Here is a 14,965-nt window from a genome sequence, read left to right on the forward strand (position 1 = left end):
TAGATTGCATCCCAAGGGAGATGGATTAAGCAATGCAATCAAGGATGCATAATACATTTATCACATAACTATTTCCTCCATGTATACACATAGATATCTATGCAGCTATACTTCATGTTAAAGTGAATAACTGTGTGGCTGTTGTGGAAACTCTATATGCATCATCGTTAATATTGTACCAAAAAAAAATGTTGTGGAGAAAATGTTATTGCTTCTAATAAAGACAACTCTGCTGACATGACAGCTAATAATATTCTGACTAATATGAACTCTGTTGCTACTTCACACAAATGACTGTAGTAAGATAAATTACTTCTCTTATACTGTGATTACAACCAATACAATTAGTAAATAACATCATTTGTGGGACAGAAAATTAATATTAATATTTCATATATTTATATTGATAATAAAACTAAAGAAAACAATAATGCTCATATAATAAAACTTGGAGAAACTCTAGTTTGGTGAACAAGTTCTCTTTGTTTTTATGAAGAACTTTCACAAGCATAGGAATTTTGCCAAATTCAAGGCAATAGTTAGTGACCTTAGAGCTTCCACAGGTCTCCAAAAATCTATCTATGATAAATTTGCTGACCAGGCTTTTTTTTTTTTTTTTTTTTTAAATAAATTACATAGGGCTTGATCCTGAAAGGTGCTGAGTGATCTTCCGAGGTGTTGTGTGCCCTCTGCTAAGAGCTAATGTAGTGCTCCACAAAGAGGAGCAGGATAGCTCAGTGGTTTGAGCATTGGCCTGCTAACTCCAGAGTTGTGAGTTCAATCCTTAACAGGGTCACTTAGGAATCTAGGACAAAAATCTGTCTGGGTATTGGTCCTGCTTTGAGCAGGGGGTTGGATTAGATGACCTCCGGAGGGCCTTTCCAACCCTGGTATTCTATGAAAGGAAGCCACCTGCAGTGCACACCACAGCAAGTTTTAATGGTCCTCCATCACACAGGAGCTATGCTACATATATATAGATAGGGCCCTACCAAATTCACAGTCCATTTTGGTCAATTTCACAGTCATAGGATTTGTTAAAATTGTAAATTTCATGATTTCAGATATTTAAATCTGAAATTTCAGTGTTGTCATTGTAGGGGTTCTGACCCTCATACAATAACTTTGTGACACCGCCCCCCCTCCAGCACCCACTTTTCATCAGGACCACCAGTTTGAGAAATGCTGGACTCCCCCATGAAATCTGTATCATATCGGGTAAAAGTACACAAAAGTCAAGATTTCACAGTCCATGGCACGTTTTTCACAGCCACGAATTTGGTAGGGCCCTATATATAGACAAGCACTCTTGTAATACCCTCAACTCCCACTGACTTCACTGGGAATTGAGGGTGATCAGCATCTTTGTAAGAGACTCCAGAAGCTTAAAGGATCAAGATAGGGATGAGTAACAATTGCTAATATAAATTAATTGTAATGCTGGTTTTAATGAAGGTCAGAATTGATGTGGTGAAGGGTAATGGATTCTTGAAGTTTTGCAGGCCAATTCATAGACTTTCAATTCAGACTTTCCGTCTCCTGTTGTGTTGCATGATGTGGTATGTAAGGATGATGAACTAGTTTGGATAAATATGAACATTTATCTAAAATATAAACTAAACCTATTCTGACGTGAAATGTTTTGGTTAATGTACTTCATCAGTTAGCGGTTACTGTTCCTCTTCATTTACAAGTTCCAGCCTGACCAAACTAGGATGTGCCAAAAATCTCACAAAAAACCTCCCATCTTCCCACAAGTTTTCCAGCCCAAATCTGCAGACTCAATATGTGTGGATAAACATTAGACAAGCTCCCAAACTTTCTGTGAACAGAACCTCCTAACCTTTTGAAGTTTACCCATCACTAGGTCTGCAGCAACCATTTAGGGGAGGAAAATCATAATTCCTAGCATTAACAGACTAGGAATCATCATCACAACTTTCTATAGATCATACACAGTAAAAGATAACCCAGCATCATGCTCCTGAAATATTGAAATGTGAAAATTAACTACAATGTATGCATAGTACATTATTGTTTGCACACTCAGGACAACTATTTGTGCACATAAGCAGTCATTTATCACTGTGGAAGTTGTGCATGCAAATCAGGTCAATGCAAACCTAAGGACAAGTCTAAAATATGCAAATGTGTGCATGGGCTGACTTTGTGCAAATAAAAAGAAATGAGGCTAACTGGAAATGTGGTCCTACAGGATGGATTTTTAACTCCAGAAAAGTTTTGGGCCATATGCAATGATGTGTACATAATTGTGAACCTAATTTGTGACAGCAGTTACAGTAATTGTAGGTTGGGTATTTGTGCTTGAAAATGACTAGCCATTTTCCTTGGTGGAAGGGATAGCTCAGTGGTTTGAGCATTGGCCTGCTAAACCCAGCATTGTGAGTTTAATCCTTGAGAGGGCCACTTAGGGATCTGGGGCAAAAATTGGTCCTGCTAGTAAAGGCAGGGGGCTGCACTCAATGACCTTTCAAGGTCCCTTCCAGTTCTAGGAGATTGGTATATCTCCAGTTATTAAAAAAATTGTGTACATAAATATAAAATGTGCATGCACAATCACAATAATGCTACACACAGATTCACTATGCAATTGTGTGCACACTTTTGTACAGGGCCAAAAAGGTTCTCAGGTTTTAGAAATAGGCCATCTATGTCCAACTAACTCTGGCAAAGCCAATAAATTCATAGTTAAAGGACAACACTGATTAAACTCATCAAGGATTTATAGGCAAATTTAGTATGCATGTGAGACAGGCAGATTTACACGATTCCAATAGACTGGATGAACAAGTTTACCAAAATTAAGCAGTGAAACATGACAAGACATGAGTTATGATTCTTTTATTCATATCTAAAGTGACTGAGTGGTAGATCAGCAAGAAGAAATTAATCCTTATTATATACAGTAATTCAAATTCTGGACTTGTGTATTGTAAATGTACAAAACCCATTCTTCTAGTATGAAAACTGGAGCTATTACAATGTAAACTGAGAAGACAGACAAAAGGTCGGAGAGGAAACAAAGACACAGAGCACTGAAATGATTTGCTTTAAGTCATACAGTAGGTCAGTGGCAGAGCTGGGAAAAGAACCTAGTTCTCCTGAGTCCTTGTCTAGAGGCCTGTCCACCAGTGGCACTGGAACATTTTTAATAGCGGGGTGCTGAAAGCCAGCCCCCTTACCCCATCCACACACATCCCCAGAGCTGAGGCTGGGACCCCAGGCGCACGGGGCTGGCAGCTGGGAGCCCGTGGGTGCTGCAGCACCTCCGCCCCCAGTTCCTGCACCTATGCTGGACTTCAGTGCTGCTTCTCAGAAGTAAACAAACACAAATTATTTGTGTCCAACCAGGCAAGGTGCACTCACTGGAGGAAAAGGGGAGCGAGAAATCGGATGGACTGTCATAGCAGAAAAACAGATTATTTGGGGCACATTTGCCATTGGAAGTGGTTGTAAATCATATATAAAAACATAAAGCCCAACTGATGTCCAGTAAAGTACATATCCTTTCAAATCTGAGACCATGCAGAGGTGCTGCAGCAACCACTGGCTTGAAGTCTACAAGTTTGGTTCAATGGCTCTCAGCACCCCACTATAAAATTGTTCCAGCACCCCTAAGACCATATGTGGTTCTGGGGAAGGCTTCTTTGAAATGGCTGGTTATTGCCATGCCTTGAAGGGATTGCTGACAAAGAGCCAGACAGTCACAAAATGGCTCAAAGGAAAAGCCATGCTGACCTAGGGCTCTGCTCAGTAAAACTTATGCATGACAGTTGTCCAGCACTGTGAAAAGTCTTGTATATTATCGAGGCTGATTAGAAAGGGGAATTTGGTGTGCTTTTCTACTAAACTATTTAAAGTGGTACAACGCCTAGTGTGGACACAGTTATATTGTTTTAAAGGTGCCTACAGTGGTATAGCTTATGCCTCATCCCTTATAGGAAATACCTTTTATGGGTATAACTGCATCCAGATGAGGTTGTGTGTTATACCCTTTTAACTATACCAGTATTGTTAAACCAGCACAACTTTTATATGTAGACAAACACTAAGAAAAAGATTCTAGAAAGAAGCGCTAGTAGCCTTTTAATAACTTAGCACAGGACATTGTGTGCTGTCATGAACTTTGCTTAAGCACCAGTAAGGCAAAGTATCTGCAGCCTGTGCACAGTGACAAAGATTAAAACGAAAGGTAAACAACCATAAACCAACCTTAGTTCAATGGAAATCTTTATTAGCCAATTGCAATGAAACTATTTAACACAAGCGGGTTACATGGGCAACAACAACAAAACAAAACCATAAAAGAGCTCAATTATTGCAACAGTCCTTAAGCAAGTTAAATTCCTCCTATAATTCTAACTAAGTATCTGATAACTGCTTTATTAGCCAGGGTGATACAAAACCACAGGAGTTTGCCTTTAAAAAGGCAATCAATCTGAACACGAAAACCAGAATCACTCAGGCAAATATCTCAGGAAGATTTCAGTGTCTACAACTGGGCAAATTTAAAAAACATACACACATGCACAAAACGAAAGTGAAAAAAATTATCACAATCTAATCTTTGAGGTCCCTTGACAAACCAACAATTGAGTGAATATAATTCATTGAAACCTAATTACAAAAAAATCAATAGTGTAATTTAGACCAAACCAAAACTCATTGTAATGTGCTGCATACTTGAAAACTTGGATCTTTATGAACAAGGCTTGAATACCACTGTATATTATCTGGCAGAACACTTCAGTACAGCAATTAGCACAGGCAGTTCCACTTTACTCAAAACGGATATTACAAGAGTGGAACCACTAATAGAGCATTTGTAAACACCCACTCCAAAAGTTCCAGTGGGAAAAAAAGATACAATACTAATGACAACTGTCTCTAAATCCAGTTTAAAGGCAAATCCACTACACACCATCAGAACTCCTTTCTTCATGGACTTGGCTGTTACTACCACAGTCTGGGTAGTTAGGGGCAAAATTTTGTCCTCAGCTACACCCGGCTACTGTATTGACGTCACTGACACTGCAAAAGGGAAGGTGTAATTTGACCCAGAATCTCTTTTATGAGAAAGTCAGATAGAATTTAGTAGTCGTGGGACCTATAGGATTCCACAGAAATTATCCTAAAACATAATCGAACATGATAACTTTTCTAGGTGCTTTTAACCTGTCCTGAGAAATTTAATAGAAAATGATATCTCTGCTATAGAAATAATTTTCTATTAAATAGGATAGGATAGTTCAAAAAACCTACATAAAGTTCATCATTTTCTATTATGTTCTCTAGGACTGTTTCATGAGGGTCCATATTTTACGTTCTCTATTTCAACAGTGGGCTACACATTTTTAATCCCTAGGCATCTCTCTCAGAGCAACAGAAATAATTCACCCTCTGCAGCCACAGAACTCTATATGTGCACTAGCTCACTCATTAGCACCTCTCCTAAGCAGGTTTGTATATCCTCTAATCAATCAAGCTTATTTCAATTAATCTTAATTGTCCTATTGGGGTTCTCAGCTACCAACAACACAGGCAGGAATCACAGTGCAGCCTCAATGACTTAATCAGTTCTTTAATAACACCTCTGGGAGTTTACAGTGAACTAACCCTCAGTTCATTCTGTGGCTTTCACTTCACAATAAGTCATGTCCCTGCAATCAGACAATTCAGTCCATTCCATATCCTTATCAGAGGTTTGCTGAAGGATAAAGAAAGGAGGAACTGGAACAGTGAAGGCTCTGTGATCTTAATCACGATAAGCACAGGACTAAAAGCCTTTATACAAATCCCTCAGGGCCTTACAGACCAATCAGCAACAGTTCTCTGGCATAAAAGGGGAAGCTGTCTGGGAGTTATGGAGTCATTTAGGATTGACATGTACACAATACCAAGTAGACTGCTCTCTGTGTCAATCATAGTATTCTGTCTATTGGACCTTGAAATGGACATTATTGTCTCAACAGCAGGAGTTTAAAGTTTGAAGCTTTGGGACCAGCCAGAGGCGACATTTGATGAGTAACTTTCCACTCAAACTATCAGATCACTTTAGGGGTGGAACTTGAGATGAGCGCCATCTTGGGGGGCAGGAAAGTGAGGGAAGGCAGCACCCTAGTCTTGAGAGAAGTGTAAATCCCCAGAATGTGGCCCGTGTAAAAAAAGGAATAAGTTAGATCTGGATATGAAAACTTTCTCTTAGGAGGGGAAGGCCCTGAGTATGGAGGTCTCACTTTTTGTTACAAATTCCTAGCAGGGAAAGAAAACAAAGAGAGAGAGAGAGAGAGAGTGTGTGTGTGTGTGTGAGAGAGATAGCACAGGAGACCTGGGTTCAAATCCCTCCTGTGCTACAAACTTTTTGTTTGACTTTAGGCAAGTCACTCAGTGTCTCTATGTCTCAATTCCTCATCTGTACATTTGTTAATAGTGCTTCCCTACCACAAAGGGACATTGTGAGGATAATTAAATACACTAACAATTGTGAGGGGGTCAGATACAACGGTAATAGAGGCCATATAAGTACCATGGACAGATGAATACAAAATAATGAATGGTATAAAAGAGGTAATTCAGGTACCTTTATCAATCCTTTCTCATAGTACATCACACCTCGATATAACAATGTCCTTGGGAGCCAAAAAATCTTACCACCCCCCCCCCCCCCCCCCCCCCCCCCCCCCCCCCCCCCCCCCCGGAGCACTGCTTTACCGCATTATATCCAAATTCGTGTTATATCGGGTGGCATTATATCGAGGTAGCAGTGTACAAGACTAAATGACCATCAATGAAACTGAAAGGCAAAACATTTAAAACCGATAAAAGGAGGTTTTTTTAACACAGTTATCCTGTATAACTCATTGCAACATGATATCATTGTGGCTAAGAGTGAGACTAGATTAAAAAAAGAATTAGAGTTGTATATAGAGGACATCCATGAGTTCCTTGGAAAGGATCACACACAACATACAAGGGAAATAAATACTCATGTTGCAGGACATAAGACACCCATTTTCTGAGTGTGACAAGTATGGCAATTTCCTGCAATACCCTGGAGAAACCTTACTGAATTAAGTTAAGGATCTTGGGAGTTCATTTTCATTTTTAATACAATATTTATGTATTATTCAGGAATTGTATGTAATGTCTCTAGAGGGAGACATGACTAATGTAAACCATGGGAAGTGTTATGAGCTTCAAAGAACTATTTCAAACAATACGAAACACTTAACATAAGAACATAAGAAAGGCCGTACCGGGTCAGACCAGAGGTCCATCTAGCCCAGTATCTGTCTACCGACAGTGGCCAATGCCAGGTGCCCCTGAGGGAGTGAACCTAACAGGCAATGATCAAGTGATCTCTCTCCTGCCATCCATCTCCATCCTCTGACGAACAGAGGCTAGGGACACCATTCTTACCCATCCTGGCTAATAGCCATTTATGGACTTAGCCACCATGAATTTATCCAGTCCCCTTTTAAACATTGTTATAGTCCTAGCCTTCACAACCTCCTCAGGTAAGGAGTTCCACAAGTTGACTGTGCGCTGCGTGAAGAAGAACTTCCTTTTATTTGTTTTAAACCTGCTGCCTATTAATTTCATTTGGTGACCCCTAGTTCTTGTATTATGGGAATAAGTAAATAACTTTTCCTTATCCACTTTCTCAACATCACTCATGATTTTATATACCTCTATCATGTCCCCCCTTAGTCTTCTCTTTTCCAAACTGAAGAGTCCTAGCCTCTTTAATCTTTCCTCAAATGGGACCCTCTCTAAACCCCTAATCATTTTAGTTGCTCTTTTCTGAACCTTTTCTAGTGCTAGAATATCTTTTTTGAGGTGAGGAGACCACATCTGTACACAGTATTCGAGATGTGGGCGTACCATGGATTTATATAAGGGCAATAATATATTCTCAGTCTTATTTTCTATCCCCTTTTTAATGATTCCTAACATCCTGTTTGCTTTTTTGACCGCCTCTGCACACTGCGTGGACATCTTCAGAGAACTATCCACTATAACTCCAAGATCTTTTTCCTGACTCGTTGTAGCTAAATTAGCCCCCATCATGTTGTATGTATAGTTGGGGTTATTTTTTCCAATGTGCATTACTTTACATTTATCCACATTAAATTTCATTTGCCATTTTGTTGCTTAAAATTAAATGGGTTTCCCAGAAAATTTCTAGGAGTTGGGGTATGTAAATATGACTCCTCAAGTTGTGCAAAAATTCTGCCTTTTGAAGCTTTGCCCTGGGGAGTGGACCCTGGGGAGTGGAATAGCTGATTGCCTATTCATGGTCACATCAAAGACCCCAAAACTGTATGAAGAAGTAACTCTCAGATTCTCATGAGTGCTCTTGTTCTTCGCAAAAGGAGTGATGAACTGGTAACCACAGGAAAACCTTTGAGTGGAGTTGAAGGATTGTTCACCATCCGGAGACCTTGTTGGAATCAGGGAGTGATCTCTGGATAGCTTATTACTCTGCTTGTAGGGTTTTTTTTATTGTTTTAATGTGTTTTCTCTGTAATGCTTTAACCTTTAGAATAAATGTGCTTGCTTAGAAAGAGCTGTTTGGTAGTAATTACATTGTTTACTGTCTTTGAGTTGAAAACTAAAGCAGGCCAGCTGAGGCAGCCTAACTTTGCTGGGGAGTTCACAATAGGCACGGAACTGTACAGCCTGGAAATATCTTGTTCAGGCGGGAGAGAGACGCACGTCTCTGCCCAAAAGAGGCAATGCCTAGGGAACCAGAAGCCTAAGAGTGGGTGCCCTTAGTGGACCATTAAGAGGGAATACAGGTGCAGTGGCCTTGAACTGTGACAATGAGGTTAGGAAGAAGCTTCCCACCTGGACAAGTGACCCAGAACTGCCCACAATGGAGGCACATGCATTTACACTTGAAACTGTCAGTGCTGATGGGATATTGGTCTAGGTGGACCATTGTTCTAATCTAGTACGGCAATTCCTATAAGCTTATATATTCTGCAGAAAATGATCTTTCAGCTCAGGGTTCAGAGGTGCACAAAGTATTTTATTCTACCTTACTTGGAAGCTATCTCCTTCTTCCAACAGCTTTCTTAAAGAATCCATAGTTTTTTCTAGAACTACTAATGCCATTCATCTTCATGCAGCTGTGATATGGTCTACTAGATCTACGTCAATGGAAAGAAAAACAAACCCAAAGGATGTGGCACCAAACAGAGGTCTAGGCAGATCACACAGAGGTTGTGCATACTTTCTGGCACATCCATGAAATAATAGGAAGAATGGTTCTCTCCAACAGAGGACTGCAGCTGTTATACATTTATGCAAATATCTATTATATTTAGCTAAACTAAATGACAAAACAAAAATACATATCCTGTCACCAGTGCAACAAAACCCACAGACAAGTTCTTGCCAGCGTGTATCATCAGTGTGTTTGATTACCCATTATGAGCCAGGAGCTTAAATAACCTCTAATAGGCAACAGTGAAATGATGTATGGTGACAAGTTAAAAAGGTATGGAAATATTCCTGCACCAATTATAATTACGGCATATAAACTAATAACAAGCAACAGCATTTTGAACGAGTGATTTACAAGGGCAGAGATAACAAATACCATTGAAAGAGCTCAGTAATTTTACTAATACTCAGAACAAGGTCATGTCCTTCAATAATTCCAGCTAAGTACCAACCAACAGTTTTCAAAGCAGCACACACTACTGTTCACAAGGTTTGTGGCACAAATGTTGGCATGCTTATGACAGTAGCTATTCGCACACATTTTCTACCATCTTGGGTTTCACCTGAACTGGATGCAGTTCCAATTCCTCTTTTGTCTCCTATCAAACCCAGAATAAAAATTTTAGGTTCCAGTTCTAATCTGAAATTCAGGGGTGTGGCAAGGAGTCAAATGTGTGTTTCTGGTTTAGGCTCATCCTCATTTAATCAGCTGTGGAATTTAGCCCTGAAATAAAATGCCATTTGCAAAAGCTTGTACTTTGCTTGCACCAGCTGAACCCCACTTTCTAGTGGGGTCCTGGCATTGGGTTCCTACAGCCATTCATCAATACAACCTTTAAGAAAGCTCACAACTGTATCAAGGTCTGAAGTTTGGGGAAGTTCAGGTTCCTGATCATGCAGTCATTTGCCCACACATAAGTCTAAGGGCAAGTCCACACTACAGCCAGTATCGACGCTCTGAGATTGATCCACTGGCAGTTGATTTAACGAGTCTAGTGAAGATCCACCAAATCGACTGCAGATCGCTGTCCAGTCGACCCCAGTACTATACCCCCAATGAGAAGAGTAAGGTAAGTCAATGGGAGAGTTTCTCCCATCGACCTCCCACAGTGTAGACTCCGCGGTAACTCAACCTAAGATACCTCGACTCCAGCTACATTATTCATGTAGCTGTAGTTGTGTAGTGTAGGTTGACTTACTGCAGTAGTGCTGACATAGCCTAAATGAAAGGAAGGGAGGTGGGGAAAGGTATTGTGAGGGCAGCTGACAGTATTGTTATGGTAAGCATCACCAGATGGCACTATTATACAGAGTTTACTAGTTCTTTTTTGTAACTTGCAAGCACTGTTCTGTCCTTTAAGAAATACTGTATTGTTCGTTTTGTGATGCAGGTTCTTTCTGAGGAAGCTGTTGTAAACAACAGGACAGTTTGTTCTCTGCCTTCATCTCTCTAACTAGAACCAATTCTTGAGGCAGAATTTGAGTTTGAGAGCTTGGGGCATTGAGTGTTTGGCTGAGATTTCTGAGAGGGGATTGCCTGAGTGCCATTTCAAGAACTAGTGTATAGGCTGTAAAATAAACAAATTGCAATAAGAATATGCCCAGATTCTGCATTACTGATTTCTCTTCCAATAGGAAGCTGACCTGCAATGCCCTGACATATGCTTCCAGTCAGAAGAAGGGCAATTGAGCCCATGGCCATTGGATCTGAGGTTTTGGGACAGGCTACTCTGTTATCAGGAATTAACATCACAATATGGAGGAGATGCAGAGTACTTTCAGTTTCAGCCTCTCTCTCTCTCTCTCTCTCTCTCTCTCTCTCTCTCTCTCTCTCATTTTAGAACCAGGGCACTCTTTTGTATTTGCACACACTGTACTTCTCAGCAAAGACACAAGTATTATACATCAGCTTTGATTTGGAAGGAAAAGTCTATTTTCTGCCATTGACTTTGTTATCGTTGAGAAGCAGGGCACAGGTCTAAACTGAATAATTTCTATGATGAATACACGAAAGCCTAGTTGGAAAAGAGAAATATTTCTGGCATTTTAACTTAAGCAAATCCACCATTCTGAAAACCATTACTAGATTAATCTTCCTACTTTTCAGTATTCTGAATAGAAGACAACTTAACAAATAAATAACATTTTAAATGTTCTAAGTAATATATAGATATTAACCAATTACTCCTCACAACATTCCTGTAAAGTAGTAGTCTATTCCTTCAGTGGGAAATAGTTTGGGCACTAGGTGGGTAAGTATAGTTATCCACATTTTACAGATGGGGAAAACAGAGAAACATGAAGTGACTTACCAGAGGCAAAGCCAGGTTTAGAACATATGACCACCTAATTCCATGCTCATTCCTCCAGCCTGCTCAACCTCCTGCCATGATCCTTTTTTATACTGCAAAATGAATTAAAAGACACTAGTAGATTTAATTTGACCCATTTGAACTACCATGCCAAAATTCCGAGGAAGAATTGTCTTCCATGAAATTCTGAGAAACCTAATCTATATGTAGGAAGGGAACTCAGTAGACATTTTTCATGTGTCTGTCTAGATTCCTTTCAAACCTTCAGGCAAAAGTTTCTGAAAAGCCTTACCCTGTATAGTGAGAAATATTGGAATTAGGCTTCATCTACACATTATTACTTGAATGTTATTATGCCTAAAGCTGAGGCATAGCTAGGGTTAAGTTAACTACTATTTTGGAGGGGAAATTGGAAGATTGTCTGGCTTCATTTTCAGTAAGAATAATAAACCAGTCAGTCTCTCAAGGGAGTTCTGCAGTGCCCTTAGAAGAATTTTAAAATTTCAAGGATACCTTGCAGAGATTGTATAACTCTGTTTTTACATCAACATAAACATCATTTGTTATTTTTGAAGAAAGCATTATTACAAAGTGCAAGATGCTTAACTATTGCAAATGTTGATTGTGGCAAATTAACCACTCTGGGGCCAATCTTTGTTGTTCCTAAACTATTTATTATATGGATAAAAGTTCAATTTAAAACAGGATTTTCAAGATGGTGCAAGTAGTATTTATGCCCACGAAATATGGTTCAAATGGAAAGCTAGTGGGATATAGGCAGTGATGAGCTGCCAAAATCTTAACAACTGGTTCCCTATAAAAAGTTCTGATTTAAGCGGGGGCAGTGGGGGAGGGGCCAGGGGAGAGATCCTCGTGGGGCCGGGGGCCCCTGCAGGGCCTGGGCCAATTGCCCCACTTTTCCCCTCCCCTCCCCTCTGGCCAGCCCTGGAGCTTGCAGCAGACCCCCCCCCCCAGCACCTTGCTGGGCCATTCAAAAAGTGGCAGCAGGATGACTCCAGAGCTCAGTTGAGCTGCCCAGCTGGTGCCGGCGGCTGGCCACGCTGCAGCTGGGGGGAAGCGGGGGAAGGGCCAGGGGAGCCTCAGCCTCCCCAGCTGGAAATCCTGGGAGCAACAGGATGGTCCGGCCCGCGGACCAGAGTTCTTTACCCACCCCCTGGCCCTTTAACAACCGGTTCTTCACGGAGGTCTAATTTTAGCAACCGGTTCTTGAGAACCGGTGGGAACCTGCTCCAGCTCACCAATGGATATAGATGCAAAAACGTGTATGTTTTAGCTAGGGTGAGTTTCATTAGCACAGAGTGAAGCTGAATGCATGTTAAGTTGAATAGTGGAACTTCATTAAACCCTGCTCTGTCCATGTGGCTGCATTGCTTCCAGGCCAGCTCCTCACACTCCCTATTTTCCTAGTGTCCCCTCAATCACAACCCCCACAGGGAACATGGGTCTTCTGACTCCAGTTCCACTGATCATGATACAGAATCTGGCCAATAAAATGTTGCACCTGCAATTAAATCTTCAAAGGAGCATACTGGCCACAAGCGACATCAAGGGAGAAAAAGTTTTGGTTCAGAAAGTGCACTCCTAAGTGTCTGCATAGGTGGAGAAGCCCATGCCAGCTAGTCTGCATTACCTCATTAGACCAGTCATGTTATTCAGAGCTGCCAGACACAAAGAGGCATTTGCCTGGCAGCCATTTGTGGCTGCTTGCACTCAGTAGCCTAATTCCAACACACATTTCAGACAAAGTCAGAGAGAAGGGAAGACCTAATCATTCTGAAGCCAACACAGAATGCAGCCACAACTCCATCATCATCCCCTCCCCAAGTCCCTGTTCCAAATTGGACAGAGCAGGGATTTGAACCTGGGTCTCTCACATTGCTATGCTAGTGTTATTGGGAAGCAGTGGGGTGGTCTCACTCTCTCTAAATATCATCCTGTACCTGAGAAACCTTTCCTTTGTTTTGTTGTTGTTGTTGTTGTTGAAACTGACCCTTGCCTGCAAAAAGTTTGGTTTCAATGAACCAACATTTTCTGACAAAAAAAACACACGTAATTGAAAAATTCCTGACTAGCTCTAGTGTCCTGTGTCAATGGAGAGTTAATTACTACTGAGAAGCATCAGAAAAACATAGGTTTTAAGGAGGAATTTGTAAGGAAAAAAAAGTCAAGGGAGATTGGTGCCTGGAACAATGGTGATTGTTCCAAGTATAAAAGAGAATAATAAGTGTTCTGGAGAGTATTACACTTTTGAGGAGTTTCTTTTTACTGTAGAATATTTAATGATTCTTTAGGATTAGCATGCAATCAATTTAATAAGTCATCATAATGCTATCTGCATATATTTCACATTTCCTTGTTTTCTCCATATTCAAACAGCTCTTAGAATATTTTGGCATGTAATGTAATAATTACAATTCATATATTTCAAAATATTATGAGAAAGGAATGGAAATACTGTAGAAACTGGAACACAGAAGGAGTAACATAGAAAAAACATCCAGTTCATAACTCTGATCGATCTATCTTAATGCAATAAGATAAAGGCTCAAATATTCTCAAACGCTCTGAGGTGTAGGATAGGCGACTAAAATCCTGGTGAGTCTTATTCAGAATATCACAAGCTGCTCCCTTCAGCAGTTAGTTTCAAGGAAATACGGTGTTGGATTAAAATAATTCACTTAAAATAATTTGTTGAGAACTATTGTTCTCTGTTTTTGTCCCTGTCCCATCTTCATTCTCATAGAGAAGGTGGTTTTATTAACTTATTTCACTTTATCTCTATACTTGGCTTTGTTCGCTGTGTTTGTTTGGCTTACTGAGCTTCTGTTAGATGAGGTGGAGTAGCAGGACGCTGCAGTGGCATTTTTTCGTAACACACTTCAGGGAAAACTTGTCTGCTATTATGTATTTGTACAACACCTAGCACACCGGAGCCTAACCTCATTTGGGGCCTCATGGTGCAATAATAGCAATAATTAATAATATCTACTACTTTGTGTGTAAGAATCCTAAATATCTGCTTGGACTATGATTTCACTGCAGTTGGCTGTTGAATGTGAGTTATGGTGTTAGAAGGATAGTATATACATTGAGACAAATCTTGATCACCTTATTCATGCAAGTGAGACTCACATCAATAGGACTAAAGGCCAAAATTCCGCAAGGTACTTATGCACATGAGTAAATCCACTGACCTACTCATGTGCTTAAACTTAGGCATGTTTTTAAGTACTTTGCTGAATCAGGACCAGAATAAGCAAGACTTGGACCAAATATATTAATCTTCCAAAATCCATGAGAAGTCAGGAGTCTTGTTTCCTTCCAGTGTTTCCCCTTAATTCTGTAGCGTGTTTGGACTAGTTCCAGAAATCATTATACAC

General features: G+C 40.3%; 1 long non-coding RNA gene across 4 annotated transcripts in view; it reads right to left on the reverse strand.

Moving 5' to 3' along the window:
• Nucleotides 1-14,965, reverse strand: part of LOC123349264 — a 279,415-nt gene that overhangs the window by 153,592 nt on the left and 110,858 nt on the right. For all 4 annotated transcript variants that reach the window (XR_006573446.1, XR_006573445.1, XR_006573444.1 and 1 more), the window contains one exon: nucleotides 11,565-11,656. This is a non-coding gene — a long non-coding RNA (uncharacterized LOC123349264). The remainder of the gene's footprint in view (nucleotides 1-11,564; nucleotides 11,657-14,965) is intronic.

This window comes from Mauremys mutica, chromosome 14 (assembly GCF_020497125.1).
Source record: "Mauremys mutica isolate MM-2020 ecotype Southern chromosome 14, ASM2049712v1, whole genome shotgun sequence".
NCBI classification, from domain to species: Eukaryota; Metazoa; Chordata; order Testudines; family Geoemydidae; genus Mauremys; species Mauremys mutica.